The sequence below is a fragment of the Schistocerca cancellata genome, chromosome 7 (genome assembly GCF_023864275.1).
Source record: "Schistocerca cancellata isolate TAMUIC-IGC-003103 chromosome 7, iqSchCanc2.1, whole genome shotgun sequence".
Taxonomy (NCBI): Eukaryota; Metazoa; Arthropoda; class Insecta; order Orthoptera; family Acrididae; genus Schistocerca; species Schistocerca cancellata.
In genome coordinates, this window is record NC_064632.1 from 170,138,247 (window position 1) to 170,165,052 (window position 26,806).

Consider the following 26,806-nt stretch of genomic DNA (forward strand, 5'->3'; position numbering starts at 1 on the left):
AGGTGAATTCGAATATTCCATATGGTGAAAATCTTATGAGTCTATTCTTCCAGCTCTAACATCCAAAAAATAGTTACAATAAGCTGCAGAAAAGTGCCTGTGACCAACAATTAATAATGCAGTCATAATTAGTGAAATCTGATAAACTCCATCTGTCATCTGATAATTGTGAAAAATTCCTTTTTTCATCTGCACATCACCGCAGTATGAACTCAAGGGTTTCGTAGAATTCCTATACTTAATTTCGTTGTGATCGTTTCCAGTGACTGTAAAGGAGCAGCAAAACCATCTGACTTCAAATATAATTTTCCAGCGGGATTTGAATCTTTGGCTGCAATTGCAGTAGCACATCCAATGAGGCATCAACAATGTGAGCATTAACTCATTGCTGTAGTATAGGCTGGGGTAGAAAGAAGCAGGTTTCCCACGAACTAAACAATGAGAGACACTGTAATTAACGTATAAAGTAACCATCTCGCAAACGTAAATTTTCCAAATCGCTGTCACTTATTAAACATGAATTGTTCAGAAAATTACAACAGTATCAAGTGAAATGAGTAGGTTAAAGCAGCTCCAGTCCATCACTACATCACTATCACTGAGTTGCCATACATTTTCCGAATAGCAAAAATATATATATATATATATATGTGTGTGTGTGTGTGTGTGTGTGTGTGTGTGTGTGTGTGTGTGTGTGTGTGGTGTGGTGCGAATAGAAGCAGACAGCCTTGTTAATCAATTAAATATCGAAGGACAGATGTCCAGGCTGTTCCAGGGCGTTAAAATACAGCTACGACGACAGATGAAAATTTGTGCCTGACCTGCTTCTAACCCGGATTCATAATGTCTTTTCTTTCAGACATGTCCGAAAAAACAGGCACCACACATATATGCATATACAGGGTGTTTCAGGCGGAACAGTAGACATATTAGCAGGTGGTAGTATAGATGAATTGCATAAAAAATTTGATATAAATGTGCCGACTTTTTATTGAGTACGTAGATACCGTTGTTAGTTCGCAACCCTAACAAACTCAAAGCAAAGGCAAATGGCTTTCAAAGTTGATTTTCAAAAATTCCCCACCAACCTTCATGCACTTTTGACTTCTCTTGATAATACCACGTGCAGCTCTTCTGAGGTCGTCATTGCGTTCTTTTACGATGGGTGCACTATTCATAATTCGAATGATCAAATCGGCTCGGGACTTTTCTTTTTCTTTGTAGACTTCGCCTTTCAACCATCCCCACAGGCAAAAGTCCGAAGGGATAAGATCCGAGAACCTTGGTGCCTAAGAAAAGTGCCCAGATCTTCTGATCCTAATTCCGGGAAATGTTAGGTTTGAATGATGTGTCACCTGACGACTAGAATGTGCAGGAGCCCCGTCATTCTGGAGGAACATACGCATTCTTGTAGTCAGACGAACCTCTTCCAGTAATGCTGAAAGCTCATTTTCAAGGTTCAAAATGGTTCAAATGGCTCTGAGCACTATGGGACTTAACATCTGAGGTCATCAGTCCCCTAGAACCTAGAACTACTTAAACCTAACTAACCTAAGGACATCACACACATCCATGCCCGAGGTAGGATTCGAACCTGCGACCGTAGCAGTCGCGCTGTTACGGACTGAAGTGCCTAGAACCGCTCGGCCACCGCGGCCGGCTCTCATTTTCAAGGAAGTGTAGACAACGGGGCCCTGTAAGGACCAACAAACGACACGAAAATCCATTGAACCCAGCTGTATGTAATCAATAAAAATTGAACACACGTTATATGGCATTTTTTCTGCAATTTGTCTATGCTACCATCTACTACACTATTTGATATTCCTCCTGAAACACTCTGTATAATTATTCAGGTCTCGACGGGCCATCGAAAGTTTTCATTGCTAGACTCACGTCATCGTCCGAACCCTCGCGGGAATATAGTGCAGCTGCAAGCGAATGGATTAATGGAAGGAAGGAGGGGAGGAGGGTACTGCATGTGGTACGCGTCAAAGATGGGAATTTGTGTCTGACGAGGAGCGCGTGTAGATAGGTCCTGCAGGCAGGTTGGCCGTTGTGTCCCGATAGTGCAATGGTCAACGCGTCTGCCTAGTCAGCAGGAGGTCTATGTTCGAACCCCGATCGATCACAAATTTTCATCTGCGCCGTTGCTGTATTTCAACGCCCTGTGACAGTGTGGACGTCTGTCCTTTGATATTTAAGACGCAATTGTTTTTAGAGACAATACAGGTGATTTGTGAACTTTTGTCTTGCCATCAATGCAACGGGACTTCAACGGCATCCATTCCTTAGTCATTGCTTTGTGATGGCGCTAACCCATGTCATATAAATACAAATCACATCGCAGTTCTATTTAGTCGAATAACGAATGGTCAGTATACAAGTATTTACGAAGAGTAGAAGCAGGATTACAGCGAGCTGATCACCTAACCAAGTGCAACATAGAGTACCTGTGTAGTGAGTCATTTCAGCTTCATAGCTGACGGTAATATTTGTCAAGCAATTCACAGCAGAGTTAATGTAATAACCACACGATGATCTCTGTAGTCATGCTGTATAAGTAGCAGCTCGCGAATGGAGTACTAGTTCGTTAAACATGGTTACTCGAGCTGATGCCAAACAAAGAGAAGCGACGACGTCACCACACTATCTTTACTTAGGTAGTCAGCGCTAGATTATGTGCGCCACCATTGACGTCACTGTAAGTAGTTTGGCAGCATAACACCACCACATCCACTGACAACCTGTGACATTATCATCACACAGTTGTTACTCGCAGTGATTACAAGTTGCTGATGTTTGTCAAGAATAGCGGAAAGCGGCTCATGAATGTGAAGTTCCATTTGCTTACGCCTAGGACAGAGAGCATCCTAAATAACAGTAAGCAAAGGGAAGAGTCCACGTATCGTCTCTAGTTCTTGGTGTTTGATATTAATGTAATTCCCGGTGGTTTCACACTAACGGGTTCTTTTGGCTATCGGAATACTCATACGGGAATTATCAAAGTGTAATTGCTAGAACATGCAACTACCTTAATAACACCTTATTTTGGATTGAATATGACTCGGAAGGCGAGGTTAATTTGGCGTTTCCGTTCGTCTCCTGGCGACTTACTGAATGAAGTCTGAAGTGCACTCACAGTTGTGTTGCCTGCCGCATGAATTCTGTGAAGTGTTGTGGCAGCTGGCACACATTGCTGAATACAGGCATGTGCAAATATCTTCAATGCTCTAGGGGAAATTGCCTTCGTTGCATTTTTTCCATATCGTAATTACCACAATAACATAAGGCTCATCCTGCTGAAGAACTTGATGCCCGCAAGTCCTTAAATAAGAATCTGCGAGTGATAGTAATGCATGAAAGGAAACAGAATGTGAGACAAAAGAATGGAGAGCTCCCTGCTTTTTGAGTTTCCGGTAGGGCCCACGATCAGAATTTGGTGTCATATTATACTTCAGAGCCCTAAACTGTTTATTTTTCACTTCATACTGAAACAAAATTTATGATATGAGAAGAGGAAATGACTTACACGCTTCTCAGAAACTTTAGTTTTTGTGTTTATTTTCTCACGTCATACTAAAACGAGGGCGTTGATATGAGAGGAGGAAGTATACGCTTCCAGGACATAATTTTTCCTTGTGTGCTACTAATGCGAGCATGAAAGCTCTGCAGTTAATTTTGTTGTGTTGGATAAATTTTGATTTCATCTCACATTACTTTGTGAGAAGGTTCCTATTTTCTAGGAATTCAAATAGAGTGGTTAATAATCTGATGATTAATGACATGATACCCGTTCCACTCCATGGCACCTGTGAGTAAGTCTCGCGTTGGTTATTATAAGAACGTACCAGCAGTGATGTCCGATCACTGCAGTCAGAGCCAAGGTGATTTCTTTCTGTTTATGGCGAAGCACCTGCTGCAGTGTCCACGCTCAGCCAATTTAAACAAATCGCGGCAGCATTGGGCACTGCTAATCGCTGCATTTGTCGCGAGCCGCGACAAGAGCACACTGTCTCTACTAACGATATTACGGAGTTAATACATCTTACTTACTTAACGTAATATGCAGGACATGCGTCGAGTAAAAATTCAGTTTGTAGTAACTAGCCATTGCGTGAAAATACTTTAGTTATATATGGTGCAACACACACACACAGACAGCCATTGATTACAGTGAACGTGACGACTCCCGTCTGTTGAACAACACGCGCGCCAATCAATTACGCAGATACACTGCGACCAAAAGGTGTCTGAGTTGATGGCAACAAATTCCAGCTGTCATGGACACACCCTTGGGGAAGAATTCGTAGTGCAAAATACGCTTTTGGAGCTATCAGATGCAAAATATTATGTTCACACTACTCTTGGCTCCAGTTTACGTCTTTGGTATGGCTCAGCCTTTCATTTCTTACGAATTTAACGATAAAGGCATCATAACACGTCACCAGTAACAGTATTGCATAGGAATGCTCAATGAGCGACCTGATGACGTTCAAACAAAACTGCAATAATAGTCACTCCTTTGATTTTTGTTGTTTCGAATTAGAGCATGCAGTACTCCTAAACCAGACGTCTGAGCCTTTCTTGTTGAATGCAAATGTCGCTTGATGATTAAATAGTTATATCTGCAGTCAAGACTTCCTTAACGCGGGAAATCATCCATGCCAGAAAGATCTTTGTTGAAACAAGAATATCTTTTTCTGGTGTATTTCTCCCAAAAGCACTCGCTCCACACACAGTTCAAATCTTTCGAGCTGCCTCCTCTGCATTAACCCCTCTATTATACCCAAAGTAAATATTGTGTTGCAGATGTTACACCTTTTTCCACGTGCGATCCAATTTTGGAACACTTAACTGTAGTTCATGATTTTCAAGTATGCAAAATCTAATGCTAAACTGCAAGATGATAACTAGAACTTCAAATTCGAAAATGACAGTTGATACGTACTCTGACAGCGTCGCGCCTCGTTCACCTGGGCGGCGCCGGATTTCAGGCGGTGGGTGGCGTCTGGCCGGTGGCCGGTAGCCGCTGCAGCGCGAGGAAACGCTCAAGCGTACGCTGTTCCGATCGCCACGCAGCCACGAGCTGTTCTGTGGAATTGTTTCTCGAAGTACTTGTTATTACCGGTGGGTAGAATGTGAAACGAGTTATCTTCGATGTTCAGTCAGACTCATAACTTTAGACAAGGGCCGAAATGTGGGGGAAAAAAATACGGTCTGACGCGGACACGTGACTATACATTTTTTTTCTCATTTTGTTCTATTTTGTTCGTTGTATATGTTCGGGGCGGACGTCTCAAGACACCCGTTCAGGTTGTTCGTTGATCCGTTCACTCAGTTTTTTTTATTACAGAGGGAAGCTAACCCTCTGACCGAACACGCTGAGTTACCGTGCCGGCTAGAAAAGTACACAAGCAGGATTCGAACACAGTACCTCCAGCGCGGAAGCCATGAACCTTTACAGCTGCCGGCCGCCGTGGCCGAGCGGTTCTAGGAGCTACAGTCTGTAACCGCGCGACCGCTACGGTCGCAGGTTCGAATCCTGCCTTGGGCATGGATGTGTGTGATGTCCTTAGGTTAGTTGGGTTTAACCTTCTAAGTTCTAGGGGACTGATGACCTCCGAAGTTAAGTCCCATAGTGTCATCTGAACCTTTACAGCTGCGCTACGGTGAGTTGCTCAGTTTAGAATGCGCAACGATTACCACTAGACCACGGGCTCAGCCAACGCAACATCTCGGAAGAGAACACTTCCTCCTGACACTTCCGCATCTTACAGTATTGCCAGATCGTGCAGATCGCCGAACTTACGAAGGACTCGGACTTGACTGTGACGGCCGCCCGACGGTCGCTTTGTATGTCTAAGACTGTACATAATGGTGACTTTTTCGTCTGCCCACATGGATGTGATGCTCGCAACAGATTTTTCGGACCACTTCAATTGTCTTCAGTCCAGCATTAAATTTATCAAGGACGCCTTAAGTGTTAGGATGCTTCCATTTTTGGACATAATGTTCACCGAAAGCCGACACACACACCGTTCGGTATTTGTGTGGTAAGAGTTTCCATTCACCATCCCGACGCAGTGGTGTGCTTAGGACTCTGGTACGCAGAGTTTATGCCATTTTCGACGCGGATGGTTTCACGCAAGAACTTGCACATTTCATAGCTGTTTTTAAGGAAAATGGATACTCTGAGATGCAGATTCGTCGGGCTATTAAGTTTGGACCATCCCAGGAAGTGCCTGAAGAGGAGTGGAGATATTTGGCAAGGGGCATACCGTTTAAGACTGGAAGAATCTTAAGGAGTTTTAACATTGAAATTGTGTTTCTTCCAGCTTCGAAAATTAGGGCACTACTCGTCTGTGAAGGACGATTTGGGGTTTATGAAGCCTGTTATATACAGGGTGAAATGTATTTAAACCGACAAACTCTGGGAGGTTGTAGGGGACATCAAAAACAAATATTTTTCCCTGATGTCATTTTTTTCTATGAGGATTATTTAATCCGGTGGAGGCTGTATAACGATCTTCAGTTGTTAGAAGGCGTATTACGCTCTTCAGTTGTAGGCAATTGCTGTCCACCAGTGTAGTAGTGCATTGTCTCTGTTTACTAATGGAGCGATACACCTGGGGTGAGTACACTGATATGGTTGTTGCGTACTACGTAACGTACCACAACGGACGAGTTGCACAGCTGGTTTATCAACAACAATATCCTAATCGCCGTATCCCGCATCATACGACCTTTGCTGCTGTGTACCAACGTCTGCGTGAGACCGGGTCATTTAGCAGATTACCTGGACAAGGACGCCGTCGCACGGTAAGCACGCTGCAATTTGAGGAAGCTGTCACGCAGCATGTGCAGCGGGATCCTTCAGTCAGCACTCGTGCAATTGCATGTAACATGGAAACGTATCAGACGAAATGTCAGAACAGTCCTTCGAGAGCAGTTGTTACGTCCATTTCACTTACAGAGTGTCCACAACCTGGAAGCAGTTGATTATACACCAGAGCACAGTACCTGGAACAGTATGAAATGCATCCTACACTTCCATCCTATGTGTTGTTTACCGATGAAGCAACGTTCGGGCGTGATGGAGTATTCAACATGCACAATTCGCATGTTTGGAGTGAAGAAAACCCACATGCCATAGTTACCAGCGCGCATCAAGTGCGGTTCTTCGTTAATGTGTGGGTCGGTGTTGTTGGGGACTGTTTAATTGGGCCGCGTATGCTATCTAGGCCATTAAATGGCAGGCGCTATTACAATTTTCTCGCCAGAGCATTGCCAGAAGACGCCACGCTCCCTACAAGACAACGCATGTAGTTCCAACTTGAAGCGGCGCCGGCACATTTCAATCGTCGTGTGCGTCGATCCCCGGACCACCGGTTCCCAGAAAAGTGGACTGGCAGAGGTGGTCCTGTACCATGGCCTGCTCGATCCCCAGATATGTCCACTCTGAACTTTTTTGTGTGGGGGGAGATGCGCAACATTGTTTACGTAACTCATGTTGCATCAGAAGAGGATCTGGTTGCCCGTATACCAACAGCAGCAGGAACAATTCAGGATAGTCCTGGGGTTTTTGCCCGTGTCAGACAGAACATGATCCGACGGTGTAACCTTTGTTTACGTGTCAATGGAGGCATTTTTGAAAATTTACTGTAATCGAAATTGGGTTGTGTTAATGTGTTGTGTCTTGGTCATAATAAATGGAAAAGTGTTTGTTGGTCTAATTAATTTACCGCCAGAGAAATCTTCCTCTACCGGTTTAAATACTCCTCATAGGAGAAAATGACATTAAGGAAAAATATTTGTTTTGATATCCCCTGCAACCTTCCAGAGTTTGTCGGTTTAAATACTTTTCACCCTGTATAAAATACAGTTTCAGTGTGAAAGGCTGACATCGCCTGTTCCATCAGCACAGTGCAGAACAGGTGTTTGGAACATCTCAGCCATACGAGTCCACAACAGCAGGAAGAAGTCCGTGGTAGCCAGCGGCCGGAGGGCAGGCGCCCCGCTCCTCAGACAGCCCCTGGTGAGGCCCCAGCGGCCGCTGCCAGTCCCACGCCACTGGCCAGCGCCTCCCTGCTGAGCTACGAGCGACGCCTCGCCACCGCTGTGTGGTCCTCCATCAGGCGCCCGCGTTATTGCGTCTGATTGCTTCTGGTTGGCCGCAACCGTTCATTACGCCGGCCGTGATGACCACAAATAGCTCACGCTCGGCTCTTCATCACAAACTGGCGAGTCTTCACTACCTTCTGCAAACGCTGTGTTTCCAAGCACCCTCTGCGCTATACCGATGTTCAGCAAGAGAGAAGTTCACTACCTTAGAAACGCAGTCAGTAATGACGAAACTCCTACCCGTACTTTATGATGCAATTTCTTCGTCATACTGTCTAAAACACTCCAGTTACTGTGAAGCGGTACTGTCAGTACGCTCCACTTAAGCCCTTAAGGCACATTCCATAAAGAATAATGAAAATGATAATGATAATTGCAGCTTGAAATGGCACAAGGTGCGGCTATGTGCAATGATTTTATCACGCCATGGCCATCTGGATATTAAAGTTTACTGTGTTTTATTTTACTAGTTATACTTCCAAAATATGGTTCAAATGGCTCTGAACGCTATGGGACTTAGCATCGGAGGTCATCAGTCCTCTAGAACTTAGAACTACTTAAACCTAACTAACCTAAGGACAGCACACACATCCATGCCCGAGGCAGGATTCATACTTCCAGTGTCCTATCTTTAACTACCCCTGCACGTGATGAATAAAAGTGTAATTGTTTTTGTACTGTTGAAACAGTAGATGTAACCAAATATGAGTAGCGAGTGGCAGTTTTCTAAAGAGTAGGCGGTGGATAAGGCTGTGCAAAGAGCACAGCAGAGGTTTCACATTGTGTCGATAGGTTTAGAGGGCACCCAGGCGCTCAGCCAATGGTGGCTCTCGCTCTTGCAGTGGTTCAAATCGGGAGAACGTTGGCCACGGGGAAGGTCACCTTCGGCAGCGTGCAGGAGGAGGCCCCAGGAGGAAGACGTGCCCACGATGGCGTCAAAGTGTGGCGAGATAATATGGTAAAGAAAGGTGTTACATCATTGTAGATCCGCGACGAAATGTCATATAAGTCAGTATAGGCAAGGAAATGTTGAGAGACGTGGAAACTGTAGTAATTTCGTCGCAATAGATGATTGAATTTACGTAGTTATTGACGTGGTACTGGCAATCAGCATAGTGCCCTTTCTGATCGTCGATCGTTACCTAAATATTCTTCATTTCACAGAGTAAGGAAAGTACTTCATTTTCATGTACAGGTTAGTTAATTTATGTAAATTTTTCTGATGTTTACTTGGTGTGCTCGTGTTGGGCGCACTTTGCGCCAAAAATCAATCGAGAGACACAAACGGTTGAATCTCAAAATTTCCCTCACCTTTAGTAGTCGCCAGTTATTCGTAAACCGTTTAGAAGGCTAGTTCGAATTGTTTTGTGGGTTTTACTTCAACTTTTCGCGAACTTTTCTTTCTGACTATGGAACGATTAACAGTTGGCACCCCCGTGTGTGACACCCGTTAAAACGTAAGTTTTCAATGTATTTGTGCAACAGTATTAACCGCTGCCACTGCCATTCGTGATTTACAGTGAGATGAGAAAAATTCCGCGTATAGTTTTCCAAGTTTCAGAGGTTTTTCTTTGTACTGCTTTTATGGTCACGTGTCTCATGCAAAACTAGGTAGCCAGTACCTGTGCCCCAGTAATTATAATTGTGTGCTCCCATTCAATGTTTTGACCGTTGCTGAGGAAGGTGGCTTTCCACTGAGAGTAATATTTCGCTTAATAGATGATTAATTTTGCTAGTTCTATTGTGATGAGCGGCAGTGTCATACGGGCTGCCACGTGTGGCCATGTAAATGTGTGAATTCTGTAGAGGCACCTGGTGCAGTTTTAGATCATTGAACAGGTGAATTATTATGAGTTGGTTCTGCAATCTATATTGCAGAAGGAATTGGGTCTGAATTGAGATTGGTTAATACTTAACTTGGTTTCTATGTGAGTTAGCTTTCACTGTTAGTAGTACCAGTTCACTTCAGCAGCCCACCACGGCATAGTTCACACTAGATTCAACCTGATTAGAGTGAACGTAGTGATAGATCGCAAAGCCAAGTCATAGTTGAACACTAAGATAAAATTTTATGTCAATTCTGTGGTTTTTTTTTTTTTTTTTTTTTTTTTGTGCCTTTGAAGTGTTGAATGTGAATGCTCGTGTGCATTCTAATTTTCAGTTTAACGACAATTTACAGAATTAAGAAGCAAAGGTCAAACATCTAGGCCATATTTGCAAGTTCCACTTAACAAGGAAACTTAGGTAAATTTTCACTTGTTCGTGCTAACAAGTGTCGGTGTAGCCCTTTCTGACTTATTATGAGCTACGATATTTTCCATCACATAATAAGTGTTTTGCTGATTTCGTTTGCCAAGCCTTATCAGTATGTTTTGATGCTTATTTTATCATCTCTAATACAGAGTATTTTGCATGCCATTGTATGGCGTGTTTTTCGTACTGAGATTTATTCCGTTGCATACATCCCCTCACTACCTAATAGCGTGACGCCCTTACTTCAGTTACAGGAGGCCAAGTAAATTTCAGCTGGGACTGATTACAGTAACTGAAATTGCGAGGTTCGTAACTAAGATTTCTATTTGTGTGTTGAGCATAAGAGTAACTGAGACGGCGAGGCTTGTCTTTGGAAAATAAATACAATCTGCATACCAAATTACCCAATCATTGATCTTGTTAAGAATGAAGTTCCCATATTTCTTATAAAGGTAAATTCCTTGCAGCTGATGCTACGTTATTCAAATCATTTAATTGAAAAGTAACTAAGATGAAATTAGAATACTATCTAAAGCTACGAGCAAACAGAATGAACAAATTGCTAATCCCTCTATGCTGATTGCGCTGGTTGTTGACAGTAATAGGCGCGTTATCCGTTGTGCAATAATTAACTTGAATAATAAAACCTGCGTCATTATTGGGCCATAAATAATGAGGTATACCCTGTTGTCGTTAAGCACAGAAATTAGTAAGAGGTAGCCGAAGATGGCCCGCATCTCGTCGTCGTGCGGAAGCGTTCTCGCTTCCCACGCCCGGGTTCCCGGGTTCGATTCCCGGCGGGGTCAGGGATTTTCTCTGCCTCGTGATGGCTGGGTGTTGTGTGCTGTCCTTAGGTTAGTTAGGTTTAAGTAGTTCTAAGTTCTAGGGGACTGATGACCATAGCTGTTAAACCCCATAGTGCTCAGAGCCATTTGAACCATTTTGAAGCCGAAGATGAAAGAAGAAAGAACCCTGAGACTGCTATGCAGTAAACATAAATTTTCCCTACGAATATAATTAAAGTTAATTAATTAAACAAAAGATATTTCTATTGAACAACTGGAAATTCGACGATGACCAATTGGAGGGTAAGTTTCCAACTGTAATGTATCTTTTCTCTTTTTTCTGAACAGTAGCCCTTTCCCTTGATGCACCGCTCGCACGCCTAGCTGAAGTAGCAGATTACCCTACGGCTATTTCGCTCGTCCTAATCAAAAGCTACATATTTCACATCGTACGTTTCAGAGAGCTATAAATGGCAGGTGAAGTTTTCTGCAAGCGTAAATTTAGATCAGAGCTCAGAAAAAATCGTTAACAACCGCATTTGGCCTTCCGCTAGTGCCGCCTTCTTTTGCTGCTACTTAAAAAGTGCCTGTGATAATGACTCAACGCATATCCTTCAGATTCACATGATGTGGTAGCAGAAATGTAATATTTATACTCTCCTTTCTGACAAAGAATAGCCTCCATTTTTCACGTCTTAACATCGAAGCAAAAGAAAATGATTCAGAACGCGTTATCGGTGATTATGTAATTCTGACCGGTCATAAAAACATTTTGTAATCTTAGTAACACTAGACGAATGCATCCAGAAAATACAACTGCAATGCAATTTTTCAAAATTAATGCAGTCAAAACCATCATTGTTCTTAAGGGGTCATTGTAACGTCCGAGTAACATACTGGTAAGTAAGCAACCAGTAGAGGTTAGCGGACCTTCAGACATTGTCATTTTCCGCCGCGCTCCTGGATAATGGTTTCTTGGTCTCCATTTGTTCGGCTCGCTTTGACGTTCTTCCATTTGTGAACCACAGTGCTTCCAAGTTGGCCAATTGTTGGCTGATTTCGTCTTTGACTGTTATCACCAACCTGCTGATAAATAAACAGCTCCTACATTACACGCGATTTAACTTATTCCGTTGTTACTTGTCGCATTCCGAGTCATATAGGTCTTTAGATGCAATGCACTGCTCCTGAACTAACTCACGTAACCCAATACAGGAATTCCGCGCAATCAACTCGTCGCTTCGGCGACCTACGGGGAATGCAGTTCGATGCCACGAATAGTGCACGTGACTCGAGAGTTCCAACTCTTTCAAGTAGCATAGCCACAAATGGACTCAAAGTTCTGAACATATCATTATTTTGTCCACCATTTACTGCCTGCTTTCGTTCCCCTTGCAATGATTCGTCGCGAACTCACTCTGTCAGAGGTACCGGGATGCAGACGCGTGATAATTCGCGGGAAAGTCAATAAACAAAATCACATCTTTTTCCGTCCGTACGTGGACAACACTGATTCTACAATGACATGCTTTAAGCTCATTGTTTTTCTTACTCGTTAGCTTTGTTGGTTGAGTGAATAGTTTGTAGTGATACAACATCATTTTACTATGAGTCCTCCGTTGACGGTATGGACCAAGGAAGAAATGAGGGGAATTAAACTGACAGAAAAACACAAACAGGAACGTTTGGAAATGTCGAAATCACGTATAAGGCGTTTTGAAAGCGGAGGCAGAGGGCTCTCTTAGCCCCTTACTGAACACTGGTGAAGGTGGCTCCACCATTACGTGTCACAAAGTAAGTAGCAGTGCATGGTGTGGGAACATCTATCTTCGCCTATGGCAAGAAAAGGTGAAAAACCAAGCTTATACAGGTGATGTATGACTATGTTTTGGGATATAATAGGTCCAATGCTGACTCGAATAGTGACAGCTGCTGTCAGCTAATGTGAGAGATGAAACCCAAAATAAAAACGAGAAGAGCAAAGGTTTCGAAAGGTGTCATTTTGCTCCAGAGTTATGACTGTGCTCATATTACTGGGAAACAGTCCAGTGAAATCAGAATCTGGGATTTGAGCTGATGGAGCACCGTAATGTCGTCGCCTAGTTTCGTGTGATTTCCACGTTTTTGATTCCATAGTGAAGCACCTGCGCCAATCCAAGTTTTCGCCAGATGATGAGGCTATGGAGAAGGTGCAATAGTGGATGCGGCCAATGCCCCACCCTGGACTAAACGCATAGAGGTGATGTTACGTGTAACGTTGTTTACTGAATATAAATGTTCGATTTCTCTCTCTCTCTCTCTCTCTCTCTCTCTCTCTCTCTCACACACACACACACACACATACACACACAAAAGCGCGCACACACTATCTGATCAAATGTATCTCGATGGCTCTGTGTAATGTGGAATTGGCCAAAATGAGTCATGAAAGTATAAAAGGAGGCGGGGAGTATTACGTTAGTAGATTCAGCAGTAACACCAAAATGGCTAGGTGAAAAGAGCTCAAAGACTTCGAACGTTGACTAGTCACTCAACGCCACCTGAGTGACACATCCATCAGGAACATTTCAACCCTTATAAAGCTACGCAAGTTGACTGTTGTTGATGTTACTGTGGAGCGGAAACGCGAGAAACCTGTGCTATGCTTCCCCGACTTGCGCACGTTTGAGAAACCCCGCCACCCTCCATGCGGGCGTTGTCTGTCTGTCTGACGCTCCCTGTCCCCTGTTTTCGCGACCTCACGCGTACAGAGGCCTTGGCAGTAGGATCTTCTTGTGTGCGAAACTAGTCGGTGCCTTAGCCACTTTGTTCGATGCCGCTGATGTTTTCCTCGTCGTGTAGCCGAGGCCGTAGTTTCGTATTTAGCTACCCATGTCACAGAAATGACATCACGACGTTGCGGCAAAAGTAGTGGACTTGTGTGTTGTTTAGTATTCTTCCTAGTCACGGTCAGCTAACTGTTTGTTCGGTTCTCCAGTCGCGCTTCTCACCTTCTGGTGATTGAAGTGTTCAGTTGGACTTTTGTCGTTTGTTTATGCCTGCTGTCCTTATTTTTAGCCGAGAAAGTTATGCTCTGGCGGTACAGTACGCTACTGAAAGTAGAGGTCATTTTGAACTGTTCTGTCTGCTGTCACGTTATTTGTTGATTTACTCTGAAATGTGGAAGTACTGTGTAGCTTTGGTGGCTTCTATTAGCACCAGACTACAGTTCTTGCCGCATTATGTGTTCCTCGTCTACATTATGTAGTGTGTTCGGGAATCGAGTATAGCCCCGTGGGGATTGGTTCCGCTGTGACGTGGGAGCGAGGATTAGGTATTGTAAGTAGGCTGTTTAGGATTTTAATGTCGGTAAGGCCACGTAGCGCTCTGTATGAAAATCACTGACTGTGCTGTGTGCAATCTGTGGCTGGTTGGTGTTGGTGGAATATTCGCTATTGTAGTGTTGGGCAGTTGGATGTGAACAGCGCATAGCGTTGCGCAGTTGCAGGTGAGCCGCCAGCAGTGGTGTATGTGGAGAGAGAGATGCCAGAGTTTTGAGAACGGACGATCTGGACGTGTGTCCGCCAGAAAAAGGAAATTTGTAAAGATGGATGTCATGAATTGATAGATATGTATATGATGACTTTTGAACATTATTAAGGTAAATACAATGTTTATTCTCTATCAGAATCTTTCATTTGCTAACTATGCCTATCAGTAGTTAGTGCCTTCAGTAGTTACAATATTTTATTTAGCTGGCAGTATTGGCGCTCGCTGTATTGCAGTAGTTCGAGTAACGAAGATTCTTGTGAGGTAAGTGATTCATGAAAGGTATAGGTTATTGTTAGTCAGGGCCATTCTTTTGTAGGGATTATTCGAAGTCAGATAACGTTGCGGTAAAAATATTGTGTGTCAGTTTAGTGATGATCAGAATAAGTAAAGAGAAAACTGTCTGAGTACGTTGAGTTTTGCTCAGCTGTTTGAAAATGTAATAACGTAAGAGTTTTTCCAGCACTGTCATTCCTTACATTCAAAGGGAAGTTTCAGTATATCTGTGTCGGTTGTGCGTTTGTATTCCAGCGGTTAGTATTCTTCCCGTGGTTCGCACCCACAAGCTGTTGTCAGAACCGGTTTGTAGAGTCATTAGTTGTGTGTTCTCGCTTGTCAGGATCGCACGTTCGGTAATCAGTTAGAACTTCACTGGGAATGTTTCCACTGTGACGTGTGATCGGTAATGAGGCACACGTGCCATGTATATTTACTAGTTCAACAAAATGAAAGACAGTGCCGCATAATTTGGCTGTAAGCTGTGTTGTATTTGTTTGTGTTAAGATCGTGTAGCTACTGTTTGAAATCTGGTTGATTCTGTATCTTAAGGAGAGGACACGAGTGATGTTTACCGAAAAGGAAATAATTTGCATTTATCTCGTATGTGTTCTAAGAACAATACGAGTCATTAAACACCGACTGGAGGTGCCACTGTTCACTGTTCGTTAGATGTCCACTTAGTTTTCTGTACGTCAACACTTGTGGACATGTTTGTGCAAACTCTGTCTGACACAGTATTATATTTGTTTGGCTCGATTGTAGTTCGCTGCTGTTCATATATGTAAGAACATCGCCGTGATTAATGATGTCGCCATCGCGTTTTTCCTTGTATTGGTTGTCTTCCCGTTGTAAGATGGGAATGACTTGTCTCTGAATGACGCGTGGTCTCAGAATTGTTGTTGTGTATGTTTGCTGCTTTTATAAATGGGAGGACCTTGTGGCTCGTTGTTTGAACATGTTTTATGCTTGTCCATGTTCTTTGTTATGGGCGCCTCCACAGTTATTTAGTTGACCACATGTTTTACTATGGAACAACGAAGGTGTTTGTTGTCGCCATCGTTATCGTCTCTCAGTGGCGGCCTTTAAGTTTCTTTCGTGGAGTCTTACACCAAGAATTAACTCACTTTGTTGTGTTTGAGTAACCCAAGGTGCACTGCACTACTACAGTGTATTTGATTTTTAGTTACGCCTAGTGCCAGCCACTTTTAAAGGGCTAGGTCCCGCCTTCAACTGAAGCGCAATTTTAAGTAATGGCTAGTACTAGTGTAGTTTTTAAGGGGGCAGGTCCCCAACTTGAACTGAAACCTACTTTAAGTAACGGATAGTTCCTGTAAGAGCAGATATAGTTTGTTATGAGCGGCTGTTGACACAGTCGTAAGTGGTGCCAAGCTAATTAAGGTGCTAACCGCGCGTTCACTAGTTTGTGTAAGTTTCGGTATGGCTTAGAGCGGCCGCTGTTTGCGTATTATGTGTACTACTTTGGTTTACCCGCCCATGAACCATGGACCTTGCCGTTGGTGGGGAGGCTTGCGTGCCTCAGCGATACAGATAGCCGTACCGTAGGTACAACCACAACGGAGGGGTATCTGTTGTGAGGCCAGACAAACGTGTGGTTCCTGAAGAGGGGCAGCAGCCTTTTCAGTAGTTGCAAGGGCAACAGTCTGGATGATTGACTGATCTGGCCTTGTAACAATAACCAAAACGGCCTTGCTGTGCTGGTACTGCGAACGGCTGAAAGCAAGGGGAAACTACGGCCGTAATTTTTCCCGATGGCATGCAGCTTTACTGTATGATTAAATGATGATGGCGTCCTCTTGGGAAAAATATTCCGGAGGTAAAATAGTCCCCCATTCGGATCTCCGGGCGGGGACTACTCAAGAGGATGTCGTTATCAGCAGAAAGAAAACTGGCGTTCTACGGATCGGAGCTTGGAATGTCAGATCCCTTAATCGGGCAGGTAGGTTAGAAAATTTAAAAAGGAAAATGGATAGGTTAAAGTTAGATATAGTGGGAATTAGTGAAGTTCGGTGGCAGGAGGAACAAGACTTCTGGTCAGGTGACTACAGGGTTATAAACACAAAGTCAAATAGGGGTAATGCAGGAGTAGGTTTAATAATGAATAGGAAAACAGGAATGCGGGTAAGCTACTACAAACAGCATAGTGAACGCATTATTGTGGCCAAGATAGATACGAAGCCCACACCTACTACAGTAGTACAAGTTTATATGCCAACTAGCTCTGCAGATGACGAAGAAATTGAAGAAATGTATGATGAAATAAAAGAAATTATTCAGACAGTGAAGGGAGACGAAAATTTAATAGTCATTGGTGACTGGAATTCGAGTGTAGGAAAAGGGAGAGAAGGAAACGTAGTAGGTGAATATGGATTGGGGCTAAGAAATGAAAGAGGAAGCCGCCTGGTAGAATTTTTCGCAGAGCACAACTTAATCATAGTTTGGTTTAAGAATCATGATAGAAGGTTGTATACATGGAAGAACTCTGGAGACACTAAAAGGTAACAGATAGATTATATAATGGTAAGACAGAGATTTAGGAACCAGGTTTTAAATTGTAAGACATTTCCAGGGGCAGATGTTGACTCTGACCACAATCTATTGGTTATGACCTGTAGATAAAAACTGAAGAAACTGCAAACAGGTGGGAACTTAAGGAGATGGGACCTGGATAAACTGAAAGAACCAGAGGTTGTACAGAGTTTCAGGGAGAGCATAAGGAAACAATTGACAGGAATGGGGGAAATAAATACAGTAGAAGAAGAATGGGTAGCTTGAGGGATGAAGTAGTGAAGGCAGCAGAGGATCAAGTAGGTAAAAAGACCAGGGCTAGTAGAAATCCTTGAGTAACAGAAGAAATATTGAATTTAATTGATGGAAGGAGAAAATATAAAAATGCAGTAAATGAAGCAGGCAAAAAGGAATACAAACGTCTCAAAAATGAGATCGACAGGAAGTGCAAAATGGCTAAGCAGGGATGCCTAGAGGACAAATGTAAGGATGTAGAGGCGTATCTCACTAGGGGTAAGATAGATACTGCCTACAGGAAAATTAAAGATACTTTTGGAGATAAGAGAACCACTTGTATGAACATCAAGAGGTCAGATGGAAACCCAGTTCTAAGCAAAGAAGGGAAAGCAGAAAGGTGGAAGGAGTATATAGAGGGTCTATACGAGGGCGATGCACTTGAGGACAATATTATGGAAATGGAAGAGGATGTAGATGAAGATGAAATGGGAGATACGGTACTGCGTGAAGAGTTTGACAGAGCACTGAAAGCCCTGTGTCGAAACAAGGCCCCCGGAGTAGACAACATTCCATTGGAACAACTGACGGCCTTGGGAGAGCCAGTCGTGACGAAACTCTACCATCTGGTGAGCAAGATGTATGAAACAGGCGAAATACCCTCAGACTTCAAGAAGAATATAATAATTCCAATCCCAAAGAAAGCAGGTGTTGACAGATGTGAAAATTACCGAACAATCAGTTTAATAAGCCACAGCTGCTAAATACTGACACGAATTCTTTACAGACGAATGGAAAAACTAGTAGAAGCCGACGTCGGGGAAGATCAGTTTGGATTCCGTAGAAATACTGGAACACGTGAGGCAATACTGACCTTACGACTTATCTTAGAAGAAAGATTAAGGAAAGGCAAACCTACGTTTCTAGCATTTGTAGACTTAGAGAAAGCTTTTGACAATGTTGACTGGAATACTCTCTTTCAAATTCTAAAGGTGGCAGGGGTAAAATACAGGGAGCGAAAGGCTATTTACAATTTGTACAGAAACCAGATGGCAGTTATAAGAGTCGAGGGACATGAAAGAGAAGCAGTGGTTGGGAAGGGAGTGAGACAGGGTTGTAGCCTCTCCCCTATGTTATTCAATCTGTATATTGAGCAAGCAGTAAAGGAAACAAAAGAAAAATTCGGGGTAGGTATTAAAATCCATGGAGAAGAAATAAAAACTTTGAAGTTCGCCGATGACATTGTAATTCTGTCAAAGACAGCAAAGGACTTGGAAGAGCAGTTGAACGGAATGGATGGTGTCTTGAAGGGAGGATATAAGATGAACATCAACAAAAACAAAACGAGAATAATGGAATGTAGTCGAATTAAGTCGGGTGATGTTGAGGGTATTAGATTAGGAAATGAGACACTTAAAGTAGTAAAGGAGTTTTGCTATTTGGGGAGCAAAATAACTGATGATGGTCGAAGTAGAGAGGATATAAAATGTAGACTGGCAATGGCAAGGAAAGCGTTTCTGAAGAAGAGAGATTTGTTAACATCGAGTATAGATTTAAGTGTCAGGAAGTCATTTCTGAAAGTATTTGTATGGAGTGTAGCCATGTATGGAAGTGAAACATGGACGGTAAATAGTTTGGACAAGAAGAGAATAGAAGCTTTCGAAATGTGGTGCTACAGAAGAATGCTGAAGATTAGATGGGTAGATCACATAACTAATGAGGAAGTATTGAATAGGATTCAGGAGAAGAGAAGTTTGTGGCACAACTTGACCAGAAGAAGGGATTGGTTGGTAGGACATGTTCTGAGGCATCAAGGGATCACCAATTTAGTATTGGAGGGCAGCGTGGAGGGTAAAAATCGTAGGGGGAGACCAAGAGATGAATACACTAAGCAGATTCAGAAGGATGTAGGCTGCAGTAGGTACTGGGAGATGAAGAAGCTTGCACAGGATAGAGTAGCATGGAGAGCTGCATCAAACCAGTCTCAGGACTGAAGACCACAACAACAACAACAACTTTGGTTTACTAGCTAGAAACGTAGAGACATGTTGTCAATGATTGTGAATGCTCCTTTGTGTCCATTCTATGTGTTTTATTTTAAATGTTTAAAATTAACGGTGACCTGTTTTTCATTAATGCATTTTCGGGTTATTTTACTGCCAATGGGTAACGCAATGCTCAATAATAAATACGAAGACAGAACTTGTTCAGGTTTTCCTATCAAATTATATGCCAATGCTCAAGTAATGTTTTGCTCTTTGCCTTTTTTCATTAAATTTCACAGAAGAGTGATGTTGGGCCTTGCAGTGTGACCCAGTCACTTATTCAGTCCTCTGTTACAGAGAAAGATAATTCCACCTTCTCTGAGTCTTGCTCTTCCGACTGCTGATGGGGTGCATGCCATCGTTGCCGTCCATGCCACATCACGATTGCTGATCGGGGTCATTGTTTCCAGCACCTGGGTCACTGAAGGGACATCAGGTGTATGAATGGGCGCCACATCGAGGAAACTGTTGCTGCGCTTTTAGAAGAAAGAAAAGAAATAAAAATAAGCAAAAGAAATTTTGCAATAAAAAAATTGTCAGCCCTGAACATCCTCAGTCGTAAACACCGTGCGCTCCATCCCCAGCATTGCAGAAGGTGACTGTAAAAAAATTACATGAAATCGGTGGAACGAATCACTCGTGAGTTCGAAAATGTTACCAGCAGTCCAGTTACCACAAAGACTATACGTACGGAGTTAAAAGGAAAGGGGTTCACTGGTCGAAGAACTCCTCATAAGTGTCACATTTCTGTATTCAATGCTAAGCGCCAATGGACAGTGGATGAGTGGAAACGAGTGATTTACTGTGGTGAGTCACGCAGTCAATCCGATGGAAGGATTTCTGTTTGGTGAATACCTGGAGAACGTTATCTGCCATCATGTGTAGTGGCAACAGTGACGCGAGTAGGAGCTGGTGTTATTGCGTGGTGGTGTTTTTCCGCCTCCTTATTGCGCTGAAGACGCTAAACGCGGAAGTGTATGAATACATTTTACAACACTACGTACTGTGTACAGTAGAGGAATAGTTTGACAATGCACTCTGTCTAACAGCAGAAACTGTGAGGTAATGGTCTGTGGTCAGTAACATTTCTGAAGTGGGCTGATCTGCCCAGAGTCCCGATCTGAACCCAGCGGTATCCCTTTGGAATGAACCAGAACTTAGACATCACTCCAACCCCAGCGTCCAACATCAGTAACTACTCAGGTAATGTGGTCAGTAACATACCTGAAGTGGGCTGATCTGCCCAGAGCCCCAATGTGAACCCAATGAATGAATTAGAACTTGGACGTCACTCCAACCCTAGCGTCCAACATCAGTACCTACTCAGGTTCCCTTGAGGAAGAAAGTGTTGCCAATCCTCCACAGACGTTCAGACGCCTTACTGAAAGTATCTCCAGCAGAGTTCAAGTTGTCGTAAAGGCGAAAGGTGGACACACGACATATTAATGACCATAAGAGATGTACGGACACTTTTGACTAGACAGTGCATACCTGCGGATTTCAGCTCTGAGTGGTTATATGATCGACCAGACTTTAATTATTGGCGTACTAGTGGTCAGGCTTTTGTGTAGCTGAAACCTAGAGATCCAGGATTTACTTTCTTAAAACGTCGATTGCAACGACGTCAGTTAGAAACTAAAATTTGCGGACGTCGTTTCATGGATTACTCTTATCGGATTGGCACAGAAGCCTATAAACAGCTGAATGTTGCAACAAAAGTTCACACCCCGGTCACGAGGAGACAGTCACCATCTGCGTGAAAGGTACCTGTTTATTCGGCACTTTCATTTCTTCCCTTGTGTATCATTTCTCTTTAAAACTGCCGTTTGGCTTGTGTAAAAGTTGTAAACAGCCTTTCCCTCTCTGTTTTTTACCCCTGCTAATTTCAGAATTTCCAAGTTCCAGTCTACATTGTCAAAAGCTTTCTCTAAGTTTATAAATGCTACAAACGTAGGTTTTCCTGTGTTTGACCTATCTTCTGAGATAATTCGTAAGACCAGTATTGGCTCGCACATTGTTATATTCCTCCAGTACACAAAATGATCGTACTCGAGCTTGGAGTCTACCTGTTTCTCCATTATTCTGTAAATAACTCGTCTCGTATTTTTTAACCATGACTACTCTATATTTCATTCAGCCTGTACACTGAAAAAAAGAGGAAGAAATGAAGTTCAGGGAGAAGAACTAAATGATCTGCAAACTAATAAAGAGGTACTGAAAGGAAACGGGGAGAAAACAGCGATATGCTAAAATTTGACTAAAATAAGGGGTCGGTTGTAAGGGCAAGTCCTGATACATAACTGAACAGTCAGTTTAGCTATGGAAGGAAATGTGGGGAGTAAAATTTGTAGAGGCAGGCCAATGTTCAAATGCAACAAGCAGGCTCAACTGGACGTGTTTACGGTACTTATGTAGAGGTGAACACGTTTGCACAGGTCAGACGAGCGTGGGGAGCTGCATCAAACCATACGATGGAACACCCGAACAGCAGTAACAATGACCGACAATTTCAAGACAAAAACGAAGATGGTATAGGTACGAGGGTTGGAACTTTAATAGTGGCAACTATTTATTTACAGCTCGTACAAAATAGATACGTGTTTCAAAGCTTTATTGACCTTCAAAGTAGTCACCAGCATTGTGTATAACCCGTTGCCAGCGATGTGGAAGTCATAGGATACTCTTAGCAGTGCCAGTTGTGTTGACAGCTCGAACGGCGCGGTCTATTGCCCGATGAATTTGTAGCAGTTCTGAAGCGAATGCCGTGAAGGATTTCCTTCAGTTTAGAAATGCAGTTGATCTCACGAAGGCTTAAGTCAGGGGAGTACAGTAGGTGTATAACACTACCGTTCGCTACTGTTGAACTATAACCTCAAAGCTGGAGGTAGTTCGTATAATGGAATTCTTTTTATCAAGGCAATTGCAGTATAAAGAAGCAGAACAGTGTTACCCTCTGAAAGGAATTTTGTTATGTTGACCGTGATGTACCTGTCGGAAGTGGCTTATCGAAAGTGGAAGTCAAAATTACGTAAATATTTAAACAGTACCAAACAATGTTTTGCCTATCCACACTGTCCAAATGATAAAGAAAACGGTCGCCAGCCTAATTAGGCATAAGAATAAGTAACTTTTTTGTTCAAGAAAGTAATTATGAGTAACTTTAATGGTCAGATGGAGCCTATACTTTATCATACGAGAGTGCAGTCACTAACATATGTTGACGTTAAAGAACGTGCTAATAGTTATAGTAGAACAAGGCTATATGCATAAGTACAACAGATCATGACACACGCTATTGCCTTCAGAACTATTTCTCACTGTCTTCTGAATAAAAGAAGTTACTGTTTTTGTAGATAGTGGTCTTTCTGTTACTTGTTACCTAGCATAAGCACAATGGACAAACTGTGGATCCTGTTACACTATTAATATGCACTTCCAATACACAAGAGAGACAAGCACTTAGCAAACATGAGTATGTAACTTTCCACAAATGCAGTTCACGACTCTTACTGCATTGAGACACAATAATGACAAATTTGTAAGAAACTGACTCACCTTTTAAAATTTACAACAGGCAGCACTATGATCATTTACTAAGCAAACCTTTATAATCCTTAGTTTTAAAAACTTTTAATTTTTAAAAGTAACAGCAAATTGTCTTTATTACCACAGTCTTTTACTTTCAAGTCAATGGTTAAATAGGTAACTTTGAAAGTCCACATAACTGTAAATTAGACTGTTTCAATCACTGGGAGGCTTTCACAAAGCAACATTTACTACCTCCCACAATTTTACCAAATCGACAGTAACTCTGAATACGCCTTTTCTACCAAATATCAAACAACATTATTTAATTAACTGTTTGGCGTTGAGGCTTTAATTTTTTCCAAAACAAGGACACTCGATAATCAAACGGAGAGAAACCTGAGAGGTGTTGTGATAAGGAAAAAATCAAAGTAGGTACATAAATTCAGTTATAAGTTACCTTATATTTGAGCACACTAAAACATCCAATGAACTGATCCTTCACTTTACATATCTACAATTCCTCCATTCCGTTACAGTGATTGCGCAATGTGGTGGCGAGTACATCCTGGCAGGTGGATCAGCAGTTGATAATGATAAAGCTCAGTCATTTCCTGGTGGCAATGATACATACCATTTCCAAAACAGAGCTACAAAAACATCCACCCGAGACTTTGGCACAGTGGAAAACGGCACAAAAAGCGTCTCTCGGCACCAGCACAATCCACTGTTACATGATCTGTTGCCGGTTCAGTAACCCGTGTCCGACTAACTCTTCGTTACACCTTTCTATCTAGGTCAACCACATTTTGCGCGCGCTACAAAATTCCGTTCCCGAGGGGGACCATACCACCTTTTACATACAAAATAACTAAAAGCCCTTAGTGAGGATCAGTCTTTACATAACAGCAAGCAGTTACTTTAGACAAAACATATCATTTGCTCATACTGGTATTTCTACAAAAAATTATTTAAATACAATTACAATTATATACATTAAGTTTTGTCCCCTCCAAATCAGACAAAGAATTTAAATGATAGATACACTACACTGCATAGAATCAAACCATGAGATCAAAGATTTTACAAAAGAAAAAGCGAACACTCTTGTGCTATCAATACAATCAAACAGTATTTACAATCATAGAAGGTAGAACACACAAAAAAGAAAAAAAATTATGTTAGTAGAGCTATGGAGCTTTGGTGTTACAGGTGGTATAGCACTTAGCAGCCCCATCATTCAAACAAATCAGTAACAGCTTGCATTGTTCTGTAAAATTATGGTCAGGTCCTGCAGAAAGTGTCATCACTTCTGTCTCTAAACTGGTCGTAAGTTGTGTTCCAAAAATGAACAGCATAGAGACGGAAGTGATGAGCTGTAAATAAATAGTTGCCACTATTGAAGTTCCAATCCTCGTATATTCCATTAGCTTCTTTCTGAGGTCAAGGATCTGAAAACTTAGTCTAGGGCTGGTAATAATAGTTTTGATAACATGAAAGCGGGTACGCTGCTGAATATGTTGAGCAATAATTCGACACAACTCACTTACGATTTGGTAATTCTTTTTTTTTCTTTTTTTCTTTCTTCATCGGTCTTCTGACTACTTTGATGACGCGGTTCGCCTGCTCTTCATCTCAGAGTAGCACTTGCAAACTACTTCCTCAATTGTCTGCACGATGTATTCCGATCTCTGTTTTCCTCTACAGTTTTTACTCTTAAAGGTTCCCTCTAGTACCATGGAAGTTATTCCATAGTCCCTTAATAGATCTATCATACTGTCTCTTTCTCTTGTCAGTATTTTCCATATATTCCTTTCGTCGCCGATTCTCTTGGGGAACCTCCTCCTTCCTGACTTTCAACATTCTTCTGTAGCACCACGTATCAATTGCTTTGATTCTCTTCTTTTCCAGTTTTCCTACACACGAAGTTTCACTACTATGCAATACTGTGCTCCATATGTACAGTCTCAGAAATTTCTTCCTCAAATTAAGGCCTACGTTTGATACTAGTAGACTTCTCTTGGCCAGTGCTTATCTACTTTTTATGTCATGCTTGCTCCGTCCATCACGGATTATTTTGCTGCATAGATAGCAGAATTCCTTGAATTCACCTACTTTGTGATCACCAATCTTGATGTTAAATTTTTCGCTGTTCTAATTTCCGCTACTTCTCATTACTTTCGTCTTTCTTCGATTTACTCTTAACCCATATTCATTCCATTCCACAGACTCTGTAATTCTTCTTCACTAGCACTGAGGAGAGCAATGTCATCAGCGAATCTTATCACTGTTGTCTTTTCATCCTGAATTTTAAATCCATTCTGTAACCTTTCTTTTATTTCCGTCATTGCTTCTACGACGTATAGAGTGAATACTAGGTACGGAAGACTACATCCTTCTCATTCCCCCTTTTAATCCGAGCACTTCGTTCTTGATCTTCCACTCGTATTGTTCCCTCTTGGTTCTTGTACATATTATATACAACCCGTCTTTCCCTGTAGCTTACCCCTATTTTTCTTAGAATTTCGAACATCTTGCAACGACGAACGTGTCTTCATTTTTCTTTAGTCTTGCTTCCATTATCAGACGCAAAGTCTGAATTGCCTGTCTGGATACACATACATACACATTAATACTTCGTACTTTTGGTGTGACAGACACATCATTGTATACAGATTTTTTTTTTTCGAGTCCCTTACCTTCCACCTGTGATTCAGGAGTCTTCACTTGGTTGTCAGCAGTGGCTGAGCTGGTAAATCCTACCAATCACGTCTTTTGTGCTTGTCACGGTAGCAGTTTATGCCAACGACAGAGTCGAAGCTGTGGAGCAGCAGACAGAGACACAAACAATGACACGCCCAGAGCAGCATTAAAGAGAAACTGGTTTATAAACATTAGATTCAGTACCGAAGTCGCGAGCAGACAGCCGAAGAGCAGTCCAGGAGAAACTAAGTTCATAACGAGAATCCGGGAACTGGCGTAGCGAGAATGTGTAGAGGGCAGCCGCGGTTTCTTACGCAGCATTGGCTGCTTGCTCCTGAGCCGCACCCTCGCTTTATCTGCAGACCGCAGCACAGGCAGAACGGTCTGTGGCCCAATGTATAGGTTTGGCGAGAGCAGCGCATGCGCCGGAAGGTGGGGTCTTGCGAATGCTGGTATCCATCTCACTGGTGTGTGGACAAATGCCAGCTCCGTACTGCCAAGAAAATACGCTAACAGCATGCATCCCCTTCCTGGGCAACATCTCCCAATAAAGTGCCATCATCTTCAAGTGTCACCAACTAAGAACTGCATTCCAAACAAACAATAAAATATACCAAAAACTTTCTCATGAGTTAAAAAGCAGTCAAGATAAATTTTCATGCTCTGGCATATGTAAAATCATACGTAGTAACTACCCAGCTCAGTACATATCACGCCGCAACTTCCACATCAAAATTAAAGAACACATCAACGCCTTCCGATACAACATACCACACAAATCAGCAATAGCCTCCCATATAAAGG